This window comes from Gorilla gorilla, chromosome 16 (genome assembly GCF_029281585.2).
Source record: "Gorilla gorilla gorilla isolate KB3781 chromosome 16, NHGRI_mGorGor1-v2.1_pri, whole genome shotgun sequence".
Lineage (NCBI taxonomy): Eukaryota > Metazoa > Chordata > Mammalia > Primates > Hominidae > Gorilla > Gorilla gorilla.
In genome coordinates, this window is record NC_073240.2 from 76,008,163 (window position 1) to 76,023,319 (window position 15,157).

The 15,157-nt window shown below is 48.7% G+C and overlaps 1 pseudogene; it reads left to right on the forward strand.

Moving 5' to 3' along the window:
- The first annotated feature begins 10,413 nt into the window (after nucleotides 1–10,413).
- On the forward strand, nucleotides 10,414–14,591 carry LOC101143333 (stromal cell-derived factor 2-like; annotated as a pseudogene).
- The last annotated feature ends 566 nt before the right edge of the window (nucleotides 14,592–15,157 follow it).

Consider the following 15,157-nt stretch of genomic DNA (forward strand, 5'->3'; position numbering starts at 1 on the left):
GAGTGCACCACCACACCCAGCTAATTTTTTTTTTTTTTTTTGACAGAGTCTCGCTCTGTAGCCCAGGCTGGAGTGCAGTGGCACAATCTTGCTCACTGCTACCTCTGCCTCCTGGGTCCCAGTTCAAGCAATTTTTCTGCCTCAGCCTCCCGAGTAGCTGAGATTACAGGCATGTGCCACCATGCCCAGCTAATTTTTGTATATTTAGTAGAGACGGGGTTTCACCATTTTGGCCAGGCTGGTCTTGAACTCCTGACCTCGTGATCCACCCGCCTCGGCCTCCCAAAGTGCTGGGATTACAGGCGCGAGCCACCGCACCTGGCCTAATTTTTGTATTTTTAGTAGAGACAGGGTTTCACCATGTTGGGCAGGATGGTCTCAATCTCCTCACCTCTTGATCTGTCTGCCTCAGCCTCTCAAAGTGCTGGGATTACAAGCATGAGCCACCGTGCCTGGCCTACTGTTAGCTTTTTAATTGCATTTTCTTTTACTACTATTTTAGTGGTCATCTTAGAGATTATAAAATGCATCCTTGATTTATTTCAATCTACATTAAGTTAGAACATTTACAATTTATACTTAAATGATGCAATAACCTTGTAACAGTTAACTCCCATTTAGTACCCACCCTCTTTGGTTTTATTGTTGTCATATATTTTTTTTTTTGATTTTTTTTGAGACAGGGTCTTGCTGTGTTGCCTAAGCTGGAGGGCAGTGGCATGATCTCGGCTCACTGAAACCTCAACCTCCTGGGCTCAAACGATCCTCCTGCCTTAGCCTCTCCAGTAGCTGAGACCAGTAGCTGAGACCACAGGCATGCATCGCTGTGCCTGGCTAATTTGTTTTTTTAATTTTTTATAGAGATAGGGTCTTGTTATGTTGTCCAGGGTGGTCTGAAAATCCTGGCATCGAGTAATCCTTCCACATGGGCATCCCAAAGTGCTGAGATTACAGGTGTGAGCCACCACACTGGGTCTCATATACTTGCTTTTATGTGAAAAATCTTATGAGATGTTGTTTTAAATAGCCAATATTTGATTCTCATTGGACACATTTTTACTCTTTCCTTGTGCTCTTCATTCCTTCTTGCAGTACCATCAGGGATCATTTTCCATCAGCCTGAAAAATTCCCTCAGCCTGGGCAACATAGGGAGACCTCATCTCTACAAATACTTAAAAAAAATTAGTTGGATATGGTGGTGCACGGCTGTGGTCTCAGCTACTCAGGAGGTTGAGGCAGGAGGATAGCCTGAGCCCGAGAGGCCAGGGATGCAGTGAGCTGTGACAGTGCTACTGCACTCTAGCCTGGGTGACAGAGCGAGAGCGAGACCTGGTCTCAAAAAATAAAAAACAAAAACAAAAATAAACCTTCTCTAGTTTTTCTTTTCTTTTTTTTTTTTTTTTTTGAGACTGGGTCTTGCTCTGTCACCCAGGTTGGAGTGCAGTGGCGCAATCACAGCTCACTGTAGCCTTGAACTGCAGGGTAGCTGGGACTACAAGTGTGCACCACCACTCCTGGCCAATTTTTTATTTTTTGTAGAGATGTGGTCTTACCATGTTGCTCATATGGTCTTGAATTTCTGGCGTCAAGCAATCCTCCCAAAGTGCTGAGACAGGACCCATGAGCCAGCGCGCCAACCTCCTCAAGTATTTCTTATAATGCAGATGTGCACTAGTAACAAAGCACATTCTTTCCGCTTTTGTCTGTCTGACAACATGTTTCTTTTACTTTATTTTTTGAAGTGGGCATATAATTGTAGCTTGGCAGGTTTTTTTTTTTTTAGCATTTTATTTTATTTTTTATTTTTTTGGAAGAGAGTCTGGCTCTGTTGCCCAGGTTGGAGTGCAGTGGCACAATCTCGGCTCACTGCAGCCTCGCCTCCTGGATTCAAGCGATTCTTATGCCTCGGCCTCCTGAGTAGCTGAGATTACAGGCATGCACCAGTATGCCCAGCTAATTTTTGTAGTTTTAGTAGAGATGGGGTTTTGCCATGTTGGCCAGGCTGGTCTTGAACTCCTAACCTCAAGTGATCTGCCTGCCTCGGCCTTCCAAAGTGTTGGGATCACAGGCGTGAGCCACTGTCCCCAACCCTTTTTAGCATTTTAAAGATGTCATTTCATTATTGTCTGGCTTCCATAGTCTGCCATCAGTTGTATTGTTGGTATCTCTGTCTCTCTCTCTCTTTTAAAATATGGTTTCTTTTAAGACTTTCTACTTTGTCTTTGATTTTCAGCAATTTAACTGTGATGAGGCTAAGTGTAGTTTACTTTATGCTTACTCTGCTTGGAGCTCATTGATATTCTTGAATCTATGGCTTGATGCCTTTCATCATATTTGTGGAATTCTCAGCCTTTTTCTTTTTTTTTTTTTTTTTTTTTGTTGAGACAGAGTCTCACTCTGTCACCCAGGCTGAAGTGCAGTGGCACAATCTTGGCTCACTGCAACCTCTGCCTCCTGGGTTCAAGTGATTCTCATGCCTCAGCCTCCCGAGTAGCTGGGATTACAGGCACGAGCCACCATGCCTGGCTAATTTTTGTATTTTTAGTACAGACAGAGTTTCACCATTTTGGTCAGGGTGGTCTCGAACTCCTGACCTCAGGTGATCCGCCCTCCTTGGCCTCCCAAAATGTTGGAATTACAGGGATGAGCCACCACGCCCAGCCTTCTTTTTCTTTTCTTTTCTTTCTTTCTTTTTTTTTTTTTTTGAGACAAGGTCTCATTCTGTTGCCCAGGCTGCTGGAGTGCAGTGGTGCAGTCATGGCTCACTGCAGCCTCACCCTCCCTGGCTGATGTGATCCTGATCCTCCCACTAAAGTAGCTGGAACTACAGTTGTACGCCACCACGCCTGGCTAATTTTTGTATTTTTTGTAGAGACAGGGTTTTGCCATGTTGGCTAGGCTGGTCTTGAACTCCTGGGCTCAAGTGATCCTCCCACCTCAGCCTCCCAAAGTGCTTGGAATACAGTCGTGAGCTACCATGCCCAGCCCATTATTTCTTCAAATACTGCTTCTCTCCTATTCCCTCTCTTCTCTCCTTAAGGAATTCCAAACACGTATGTTAGACCTTTTGAGCACATCCCATGCATCTCTTATACTCAGTTCTGTTTTTCCTTCTATTATTCTTTTTGCTTTGTGCTTCAATTTGAATAATTTCTATTGACTGGTCTTTAAGTTCACGAGTCTTGCCTTCTGCTGTATATAGTCTCTTGCTAAACCTATCCAGTGAGTTCTTAATTTCAAATATATTTTGCAGTCCAAAATGTCAGTTTTTTGGCTGGGTGCAGTGACTCATGCCTGTAATCCCAGCATTTTGGGAGGCTGAGGCAGGTGGATCACTTAAGCTCGGGAGTTTGAGACCAGCCTGGGCAACATGGCAAAACCCTATCTCTACAAAAAATATCTGGGTGTTCCCTTTTTCCTTCCCCTTCCCTTCCCTTCCCTTTCCTTTCCTTTCCTTTTCTTTGACGGAGTCTCGCTGTGTCGCCCAGGCTGGAGTGCAGTGGCACAATCTCAGCTCACTGCAACCTCCTCCTTCTGGTTTCAAGTGATTCTCCTGCCTCAGCCTCCTGAGTAGCTGGGATTACAGGCACCCGCCACCATGCCTGGCTAATTTTTGCTTTTTTTTTTTTTTTTTTTGAGACAGAGTCTCACTGTGTTGCCCAGGCTGGAGTGCAGTGGCACGATCTTGGCTCACTGCAAGCTCGCCTCCTGGGTTCAAGCGATTCTTCTGCCTCAGCCTCCTGAGTAGCTGGGAGTACAGGCGCCCGCCACCACGCCCAGCTAATTTTTGTATTTTTAGTAGAGACGGGGTTTCACCATATTGGCCAGGCTGGTCTCGAACTCCTGACCTCATGATCCGCCCGCCTCGGCCCCCCAAAGTGCTGGGATTATAGGCGTGAGCCACATTGCCCGGCCAATTTTTGCATTTTTAGTAGAGATGGGGTTTCACCATGTTGGGCAGGCTGGTCTCAAACTCCTGACCTTGTGTTCCGCCCACCTCGGCCTCCCAAAGTGCTGGGATTACAGGCATGAGCCACCACACCCGGCCAGATACTTATTTTCTTGGCCCATTGAGACTGTGACTTCCTGCTTGGTCCACTTCCTTGCACCTGAGTTTGGGAAATGGCTTCATGGAGAAAGCAATTTAAATGTGAGGCTTGTCCAGGCGAGGTGGCTCATGCCTGTAATCCCAGCACTTTGGGAGGCCGAGGCAGGTGGATCACCTGAGGTCAGGAGTTTGAGACCAGCCTGGCCAACATGGCAAAACCCCGTCTCTGCTAAAAATACAAAAATTCGCTGGGCGTGGTGGCACACGCCTGTAGTCCCAGCTACTTGGAGGCTGAGTCAGGAGAATCACTTATATCCAGGAGGCAGAGGTTGCAGTGAGCCAAGATCATGCTACTGCACTCCAGCCTGGGGGACAGAGTGAGACCCTGTCTCAAAAAAAAAAAAAAAGTGAGGCTCACCTCATGTGCATTCCTTCTCCAACGACCATAACCCTGCATTGGCTGCTGTCCAGTGCCTACAAACTGTTGTTGGATATTCTATTTTGCCCAGTATTTATGGTTGTTTACCATGGTAGGGTAAATCTGAGATCAATGAGTCTGCCTTGGCTGGAATCAGGTTTCTCCCTCAGGGGTTTGAGTGGTTGAGGCTAAGTTGAAAGGGTGTGTTTCAGAGCGGCCACAAAGCTGTCTGGACTCTGAGGTCATGCCCAGGAAGCTGAGAGATGAGGAAATGGAAAAAATGAGTTTGCGGAAGCTGGGAGGACAAGAAAAAGCTGAACAAATGCAGGGTGGTTGTGGGGTGTTTGTGAGGGAAGGGAGCGGATGCTGAGAGAGCTCAGGAAGTGCCATAGGACCACTCACCACGCCCTGTTGTCCTGAATCCCTAGGGCCCACACGCAGTACCACTCTCCAGCCCCAGGGTCCATGCCTGGACAAGGTCCAGGTCCTACTCTTGGAGTCCTGTGAGGGCCTGTTTCTCCCTTACTGATAATAATCCCCCAGACTCAAGGGAATCCAAGGGACCTGTTGATCTGGCAACCAAAAGGACTCAACCTCCCACCACCCCAACAGGTAAAGAAACCAAGGCACAGAGAGGTTAGGTTCCCTTCTGAGGGCCACACAGGAATAAGTTGTACAGCCAGGATAAATACCCACATACTGTAAACTCCTGAGCCTGAGCTCTTAACAAATAGGTTCTCCTACCTCCCATGAACAAGCACAATCCAGTCTCTTCTCATGAAAGAAAACCTTCTGGACTCAAGCCCCCAAGGCGGCCCATGAGCTCAAGTAGCCTGTGCCCCCTGCACCCTTGGAAGGCATGAGCTTCCTTGGGCCTATACATGGAAGACAAGGCTCTGAACAGGTAGTAGAAGGTCTGGTTATGAACCTTGCTCTGTTAATGATTTGCTCGGGAACCCCAGGCAAGTCACCTTCCTTCTCTGAGCCTCAGTTTTCCCCGATACTTGTGAGGCTATTGTAAATTGATGATAAACCCATGTGGGAGGCTGGGCATGGTGGCTCATGCCTGTAATTCCAATACTTTGGGAGGCCGAGGCTGGTGGATCACTTGAGGTCAGGAGTTGGAGACCAGCCTGGCCAACATGGTGAAACCCCGTCTCTACTAAAAACACAAAAATTAGCCAAGCATGATGGCGCACACGTGTGGTCCCAGCTACTCGGGAGGCTGAGGCTTGAGAATTGCTTGAACCCGGGAGACAGAGGTTGCAGTGAGCTGAGATTACGCCACAGCATTCCAGCCTGGGCAACAGAGCGAGACTCTGTCTCAAAAAAAACAAAACACAAAAACCCATGTGGGAAACAGCCCTTGGGGCTCCCAGTGCCCAGCAGTGCCGGGCCTGTCACTGACCTTGCTCTAGGATGATTCACAGGGACGTCGTGGGTGGCCAGAGGGCTCGTGGGTGGCCAGAGGGCCCCTTGCCTGCAGCAGCGAGAGCAGAATGGCTGGTGTGCCAAGCTTCGGGGCACCAGTGGGCAATAGGAGAATTCTGTCAGTGCTGGGGAAGGGAGTAAGGAAGCAAGAACAGCCTTCAGGCATGGGTCTCCCAGCCACAGGGGCTGTAGGGGAGACCCCAGAAGGAGGATGGGGCAGCTGTCTTAGAATACCAATCACCCAAAGGAGCCCATATTCCATGTTTACCAGGAGTACCAGGGTCCTCAATATCGTCTTCACTTGCATTTATTTGCATTTTTTGCTTATAATTTGTCATTTGGTGGGGTCTCATTTAATATCACACTCTCTACTTTTTCCTCCCTATTTGGGCACAGGGAGAGGTGGACCTTCAGCTAAGTCCTCCTTGGGGAATTTCATTTTAACTCTCAATATACCTTCAGACTCCATTAGACCCAATTTTAATTTTAATTTTTAACCAACCTTTCTTCCTTCTTTCCTTTCCTTCGTTCTTTCTTTCTTTCTTTCTTTTTTTTTTTTGACAGGGTCTCACTCTGTCTCCCAGGCTAGAGTGCAGTGGCACAATCTCAGCTCACTGCAACCTCTGCCTCACAGGTTCAAGCCATCCTCCTGCCTCAGCCTCCCGAGTAGCTGGGACAACAGGTGTGTGCCACAATGCCTGGCTAATTTTTGTATTTTTTGGTATTCTTATTTTTAGTACAAAGGGGGTTTTGCCATGTTGCTCAGGCTGGTCTTGAACTCTTGAGCTCAGTGATCTGCCTCCCTCGACCTCCCAAAGTGCTGGGATTACAGGCATGAGCCATCACGCCTGGTTGAAGTTTCTTTTTTGAGCAGTTCAAACAATTTATGAGGATTATTTTATTACTTTTATTTTTTCACGGAGGTCTCCCAAAACCAAAGAGAACTTTTATTTATTTATTTATTCATTTATTTTTTTGAGATGGGTTTTCGCTCTTGTTGCCCAGGCTGGAGTGCAATGGCACAATCTCAGCTCACTGCAACCTTCACCTCCCGGATTCAAGTGATGCTCCTATCTCAGCCTCCCAAGTAACTGGGATTACAGGTGCCTGACACCATGCCCAGCTAATTTTTTTGTTGTTGTTGTTAGTAGAGACAGTGTTTCACCATGTTGGCAGACTGGTCTCAAACTCCTGACCTCAGGTAATCCTCCTGCCTTGGCCTCTCAAAGTGCTGGGATTACAGGCATGAGCGACTGCACCTGTCCACTTTCTTTCTTTTTTTTTTTTAATAAAAAAGAATGAAAGGCTGGGTGTAGTGGCTCATGCCTGTAATTTCTGCATTTCCAGAGGCCAAGGAGGGCAGATTGCTTAAACTCAGGAGTTCGAGACCAGCCTGGGCAACAGGGTGAAACCCTGCCTCTATGAAAAAATACAAAAATTATTTGGGCTCAATGGCACACCCCTGTACTCCCAGCTACTCGGGAGGCTGAGGTGGGAGGATTACTAAGCCCAGGATGCAGAAGTTGCAGTGAGCCACTGCACTCCAGCCTGGATGACAGAGGAGACCCTGCCTCAAAAAAAAAAAAAAAAAAAAAAAAAAAAGAAGAAGCTTATTTTATCTTGTAATTATCATATGGATCTACTGGATCATTTGTAAATCTAAAATATATGAGATCTTCATGATCTTATTTTTCCTATATCATAAAACATTTTGCTATTGTATTCTCTCAGGAACTATTTCATCATTACTCATCAATTATTCCCAACTCATGCTTTGAAAAAAAGACTAAAATAGTAAGAAAACAGAAGAATGATGGAATTGCCTGAATGACTCAATAGTGACATGAGTCATTGCTATTTCACCAATTTTCAGTTTTCTTATTGCCTTGTCCAAAGCATTAGACCGTCTTTCAAGAAAGTGTAAAAAGTCCAGAGATATCATCTTTGTATTTTTTTTTTAGCTTTCATTGCACACAGTTAAGAATTCAGAATTGTTCATTTTCCTACAAAGAGGAAAGAGAAGGAAACTGACAGAGGAAGACATTTCACAGCTATTAGAGCAATCAGTAGATGAATGCAACGCGACAAACAGCAGCACTCTAGAGTGTAATGATGAGGTAAAAGCATCGTATGAGCAAAATCTTCAGATGATGACATCATGGATGAATTTTCTCAAACCCAAGAATTGTCCCTATTTTCCCAGGGGTAGGGGAGAACTAGAGAGGGATGGCTCTTTGCCCAGGGTCACTCAGCTCTTGCTCTGTCCTGTTGCTCAGAGATCTGTGACTGAGCCAGCCCCTCCTGTAGCATACAGTAGATGCTGCCCCTGCAGGATGGGACAGGGCTGGACCTTGAGGTGAAGAGGCTGTCCGGATACCTGCTCCTGACTGCTAGCTCTTCGCCCACCTCACCTGCCACCTGTCCTTTGGCGTTGGGTTCTTGAGGCCGTGGTTTCCCTCTGGGTGGTGACTCAGTGCCCACAGCCCGCCTTGCATGTGATCTTCCCCTCCCCTGGGCCTCACTGACTGCCCCAGCAAGAGGCAGCTGTGGTTTCCCCTGAAGCAGCAACCACGAACTGCCAAGCCCACCCCACCCCTCCGTGTCCTAGCCCCAGCCTCGGGGCCTCAGCTGAAGGAGAGATGGGGAGGCCTCATAGGCCCATGGCACTTGGTGTTTACAACGAGCTTGGCCCTCACAGCATGAGGGTGGAAAGTATTATCCCTATTCAATAGATGAGGAGAGTGAGGCCAACATGTGTGAGGGGCTTATTTCATTTATGCATTCATTTATTCTACAAGCGTCTCTCAAAAGCCCACTAAAACCCAGGACAGTAGACTCAGAGACACGATGTCCAGATGTACCTCAGGAAGGACTGGCCCTGGCGGCGGGAGGGTCGTGAGTGCTCAGCTCTCCAGGGATTGCCCCCAGCTGCAGAGATTTGCCTCCTCTGCCTTGGCCTCCCATGCCTTTCTCTGAGCAGCCTCATATCCAAGGACTAATCCAGCTGGGTACTAATTCAGGCCCGGCTATTTAAGCCCCGTGTGGGGCGGTGACAGGTCATTCGGAGCTCCCAGTAAGGCAGCTGAGGCCGGGGTTGGGCCTGTCTTGCAGCTCAACTTCTTCTCCCTCTGCCCGGTTTGGCCTCTTTGCCCTCCCTTCTCCAGGTGCTGTCTGCAAGAGCTCTCCCTAACAGACATCCCTCACAGTAACTCCGAGCCCAAATCCACTTCCTGAGGAACCCACCCTGCAACCCTCGGCTTTCAAAGAGTGGCCAGCCTCATGGCACAGAGGCACGTAAACCACCCAGGTGGGGAGAGAATAGGCCCAGGGAGACACAGCCACCGGGGCCCAGAAAGCCGGCTTTGGTTTTGTGGGGTGTGTGGGCCGCAGAGTTCAGGATTGGGGCGTGGCAGCAAGGCAGGGGCCCAAGCGCCTGAAAACCACAGCCCACCCCCTTGGCTTGGAGAAGGGCGAGGTCCCCACCTGTCTACCATGATTTTCTCAGACCCAGTCTGCTTCAATAAGCAGCCCCCGCTCGGCTGGACCCTCTCCCAATTTCCCTCCCCAAATACATACTCTGACTGTGGGTCTAGATGCCTCCTACGTCCTGAGTGCCTTGTGGCCAGCCAGCGGCAGCAGCAGAGCTGCCCAGAGGAACTGTGCTGGATCTAGTCGGGGGAGAAGGGAGAACAGGCCACTCTGGGACCCCAAGATCCCGTGCAGGGAGCACATCTGGGTTCCAAACCCACAAAAGGAAACGTGGCCAAGAAAGCAACCAATCTCCACCCCCGGCAGGGTTGGGCTGCACCGCCATATTGTGACTGTGCTGGCTACAGTCCCATGGCGATGGGGAACTCACAGCCCTGTGCCCCTCCAACCAGAGGTCCCTGGGCTGGGCAACTTAGATAATTAGGAAGGTCTTCCTTCCCTTAAGGTCCTCCTCTGGCCTCTGGAGCTATGGGATCTGCTGTTCTTTGGTACCAGTAATCCACATGTGAGGCCCCATTTTTCTCCTAAGTCACTGTAGGATCTTGGGCCTCAGTTCTCCATCTGTTTAGCAAGGGAGAGCAGAGGAGAGCCAGTCCTTCCACTTCCCACCTGCCCTGACATTTTATGACTCAGTGATATGCTGACACCTATCCCTTTCTGCCTCCTTGCTTTCTCTCCTCCAAGTTGCCCAGCTCCATCACCTTCCCTGCCCCTCCCTTGACCTTCCACCTCCCCTGGGCTGACAAGAGCTGAGGGTGGTCAGAAGTCGGCCCGGCTTCCCACCTGACACAGAGGACTGCTCGAAGGAGATGCTGGTCACTAAGAGCAGGGCAGCAGCTGTAACAAGCCAGCATTCTGGAAGCTCCTGGAAATCATATTGGAGAATGCTGGCCTGGCAAGGGGTGAGGGTAAGGGTCTAGGGTGGGGAACAGTGAGTTCTATATAGCAGGGGAGCCAGGACAAGTGCTGTCCATGCTGGAATGCTTCGTTCTGAGCAAGAATGACATCACAGACAACCCCTGCTCCATGCTTATTACCATGGGCTGCCCAAACCCCCACCCACACAGAGAGGGCAGCGGGAGGGGACAGAAATGAATGGGCACAAGCTGTGGCGTAAATTCTGGTGGAGGATGGAGGGAAACGACGCCAGAGCATCTAGCCAGGCCATAGCCGCACCAGCTCTGTCCCTGAGACAGGATTTCTGCAACACTGGAGAGGGATGGTACCCAGCCATCCATGTCTTCTGTGCCAGGCCCGACTTGTGTTTAATTGTATACATTATTAATGGAACTGGTGGCAAGGGGCTGGGGCTCAGTCTATGACCAGCATCAGGGCTCAGTCTATGACCAGGTTCAGTGCTTTATCTAGGACCACGACCAAGACTCATTCTGTGGCAGGATCAGGGCTTAGTGAGTGATCAGGAGGAGAGCTCAGTCTGTGACGAGATCATGGGCTCAAGCCTATAGCTCACATTAAGGATCCCCTCTGGGTGGGGCTCAGAGCCAGGGACGTTGTGGAAAGTGTCTGAAGGCAAGGTGGGGTCAGCTGGGAGAGAGGGGAGAAGTGGAAGCATGAAGGCCAAGAGGTCCCTGGGCCTGAGGCCAGCTGTGTGAAAACAGAAAAGAGAGTCAGGACTCCAGCTCTGCCACTCACTGGCTGTGTGATTTTGGAGAGTTACTTCCCTTTTTGAGGTCTATGTTGTCTTGTGCGTAAAATGGGAATATTAGGCCGGGCACAGTGACTCACACCTGTAATCCCAGCACTTTGGGAGGCCGAGGCAGGCAGATCACGAAGTCAAGAGATTGAGACCATCCTGGCCAACATGGTGAAACCCCGTCTCTACTAAAAATATAAAAATTAAAGCCCAGGCGAGGTGGCTCACGCCTGTAATCCCAGCACTTTGGGAGGCCGAGGTGGGAGGATCACGAGGTCAGGAGATCAAGACCATCCTGGTTAACACGGTGAAACCCCATCTCTATTAAAAATACAAAAAATTAGCCTGGCATGGTGGTGGGCGCCTGTAGTCCCAGCTGCTGGGGAGGCTGAGACAGGAGAATGGTGTGAACCCAGGAGGCAGAGCTTGCAGTGAGCCAAGACTGCACCACTGTACTCCAACCTGGGCAACAGCGTGAGACTCTGTCTCAAAAAAGAAAAAAAATGAGCTAGGCGTGGTGGCACGCACCTGTAGTCCCAGCTACTTGGGAGGCTGAGGCAGGAGAATCACTTGAACCCGGGAAGCAGAGGTTGCAGTGAGCCAAGATCACACCACTGCACTCCAGCCTGGCAACAGATCAAGACTCCGTCTCAAAAAAAAAAAAAAGGGGAATATTAGTTAGGTGCAGTGGCTTACAACGTTAATCCAGCACTTTGGGAGGCCAAGGCAGGAGGACAGATTGAGCCTAGGAGATTTGAGACCAGCCTGGGCAACACAGTAAGACCCTGTCTCTATAAAAAATTTAAAAGGTAGCTGGGCATGGTGGGGCCCACCTGTAGTCCCAGCTACTTGGGCGGCTGAAGCAAGAGGATCGCTTGCGCCCAGTAATTAAAGGTTGCAATGAGCTACAATTGGGCTACTGAGCTCCATCCTGGGTGACAGAGTGCGACCTTGTCTCTGAAAAATAATAATAATAAAAGTTTTAAAAGTGGGAATTTTTACTTCTGTTCTGCCTTTGAGATAGAGTCTTGCTCTGAGTCACCAACATGCAAGTTAATATTTCACAAAGCACCGAGAACGCTTATCAATACCTGCCTCCCAAGATTATTTATAGGAGTGAGAATGCACTTCATGAGACAGCGGAAAAAATGGGGAGGGGTTGTTTGCTCAATTTCCAAAGGAGAATTGCTTCAGACAGGAAAATCTCAAAAGGAAACAGCCTTACTGTTGTCATGGCTTCTCCTCACAGTTCTTCTGGTCAGTTTTTATTCCCCAAAATAATGTGTACAGAGTATTTACAGTCAGAGAATGCTAAAGGATTACAACAAAAATAACACGCTCTTTACCCCACGTCAGCCTGCTCGCCAAAAGCAGCCATTTCAACTTATTCAGTTGTTTCTTCTGGTTTTTACTCCCTAAATAAAGCATTGATTTCAATTCTGGTTATCTCCCAAGAGGTCCAATTTAGATGCTGTCTCTAGGGCTCCCTATTGTGACAGAGGAGGTTCACTTACACTCTTTCTCCTCTCCTTTCAATATCATACCACCACAACTCTTGGTTACATTCATAATCACTAAAAAGTGTTTATGGCTGAAACAACTAATATACTGTCTTTTTCAATCTCCTTTCCCCCACAGAGTTAATCATTGTCTCATTTTTTTCACTTGCTTATTTTCTTTGACCCATGATTAGATCTTCTGCAAAAGCCCAGTAAGATAATTCTCAATACTGATTTTCACTATCAGTTCCAGTTCCTTAATTTTTTTTCCCTTGAGACACCCTTTCTGGAGCCCTCAGTTCTCCTGCCTCCATCTGAGCCAGAAGCTTTCCAGATCAGCAGCACAGTCGTCATCCAGAGGCTTCCCTTTGCCAACATTCTGCAACGTCATTTCTTCTCTTTCCTCTATGGATCTCTGATTTTTCTGGGTTCCATTTCTTCTTTCTTGGTTTATGCCCTTTTAGGGTGGAGCACATCCTCCAGTTCCTTCCTGAGGAAGTTTTCATGGAAGACAATTTTTTTTTTGTCTGAAAATGTCTATTTTCTACCCTCACACTGGGTTGATACTTTGGCTGGGTATATAATGATTTTCCCTCAGCAACTTTAAGGCATTGTTTCATAAACTTCTAGTTTCTAATATTGCTGTTGAGAGGTCTAATGCTGATCTGGCTCAGATTCTCTCTCTCTCTCTTTTTTCCTTTTTTTTTTTTTTTCAGATAAGAGTCTTGCTCTCTTGCCCAGGCTGGAGTGCAGTGGCACGATCTCGGCTTACCTCCACCTCCCAGGTTCAAGGGACTTTTGTGCCTCAGCCTCCCAGGGAGCTGGGACTAGCACCACCACACCCAGATAATTTTTGTAATATTCTTCCCCTGAGATGGAGTCTTGCTCTGTCACCCAGGCTGGAGTGCAGTGGTGTGATCTCGGCTCACTGCAACCTCCACCTGCCGGGTTCAAGCAATTCTCCTGCCTCAGCCTCTTGAGTAGCTGGGATTACAGGTGTGAGCCACTGTGCTACCCATTTTTTTTTTTTTTTTTGAGACAGGGTCTCACTCTGTTGCCAAGGCTGGACTGCAGTGGCACAATCACAGCCCACTGCAGCCTTGACTTCTCAGGCTCAAGCAATCCTCCCACTTCAGCCTCCCGAGTAGGTGGGACTACAGGTGTATGCCACCACCCTCGTCTAATTTTTTTAGTTTTTTGTAGAGCTGGGCCTCACCATGTTGCCCAGGCTGTTCTTGAACTCCTGGGCTCAACAATCCTCCCACCTTCACCTCCCCAAATGCTGGGATAACAGGCATGAGCCACGGGGCCCAGCCGATCTTTAAGTTCTTTAAACAAATGTTTCAGTTTTCAGAGTATATGTTTTGCCTTTCTTTAAAAAAAAATTTATTTCTGGAAGATCTGGGGCTCTGAATCCAGCTAGGATGGCTGTGGTTCTGCTACTGCTGTCTGGGGGTTTGTGGAGCACCGTGGGAGCGTCCAATCTGGCTGTTACTCGCGGCTCTATGGTGAAGCTGCTCGAAATGCACTACAGTGTCCATCTGCAGTCACACGATGTGCTCTATGGGTCAGGTATTGGGCAGCAGTCAGTGACAAGTGTAACCTCCATGGATGACAGCAACAGTTACTGGAGAATATGGGTAAGATCACCACAGCTGGTGAGAGGGGAACCCCCATCAAGTGCTGCCAGCCCATCCGGCTGACACATGTCAACACTGGCTGAAACCTCCACAACTTTCTGAAAACCAGGAAGTGGGTGCTTTTGGTGAGGAAGGTGAAGGTAGTCACCTGGATGACTGGACCATGCTCTGTAACGGGCCCTACTGGGTGAGAGATGGTGAGGGGTGGTTCAAACATTCTTCCATTGAGGAACCGCTGTCTGTCACAGGAGAACGATATGGTGGACCCATCAGTGGGCAAAAAGAGACGCATGGTCTGGCCTAGCCAAGCCGAGCAACGACTGGAAAGCCATGGAAGGCATCTTCATGAGGCCCAGTGAGTTGTTGAAGGCAGGAGGCCACCATGCAGAGGTAGGAGTCTGGAGGCTCTGAGCCACTGTCACTACACAGTTTGTAGACATCTGTGCTGCTTCACCTTGGGATCCCTGCCACAAGTTCCCCGGGAGTGGCCATGTTACTACTGAGATGAAGATGTGCAATGGAAAACAGTGGCTGTGTTCACAAGCTCCAGCCCTGCACATTTGAATTGGTTGCTCTCCCAGACTTGGGTCAGTACTTTCTGAGTAGAGGACTTGCTGGTGACAGGGTGGATGCTTTTTATTCATACTGGTGTGTCCGGAATTGGTGGGTTCTTGGTCTCACTGACTTCAAGAATGAAGCCACGGACCCTTGCGGTGAGTATTACAGTTCTTAAAGGCGGTGTGTCCTGAGTTTGTTCCTTCTGATGTTCGGATGTGTTCGGAGTTTCTTCCTTCTGGTGGGTTCGTGGTCTCGCTGGCTCAGGAGTGAAGCTGCGGACCTTTGCGGTGAGTGTTACAGCTCTTAAGGCAGCACGTCTGGAGTTCGTTCCTCCTGGTGGGTTCATGTTCTCGTTGGCTTCAGGAGTGAAGCTGCAGACCTTCGCTGTGAGTGTTACAGCTCATAAAAGCAATGTGGAC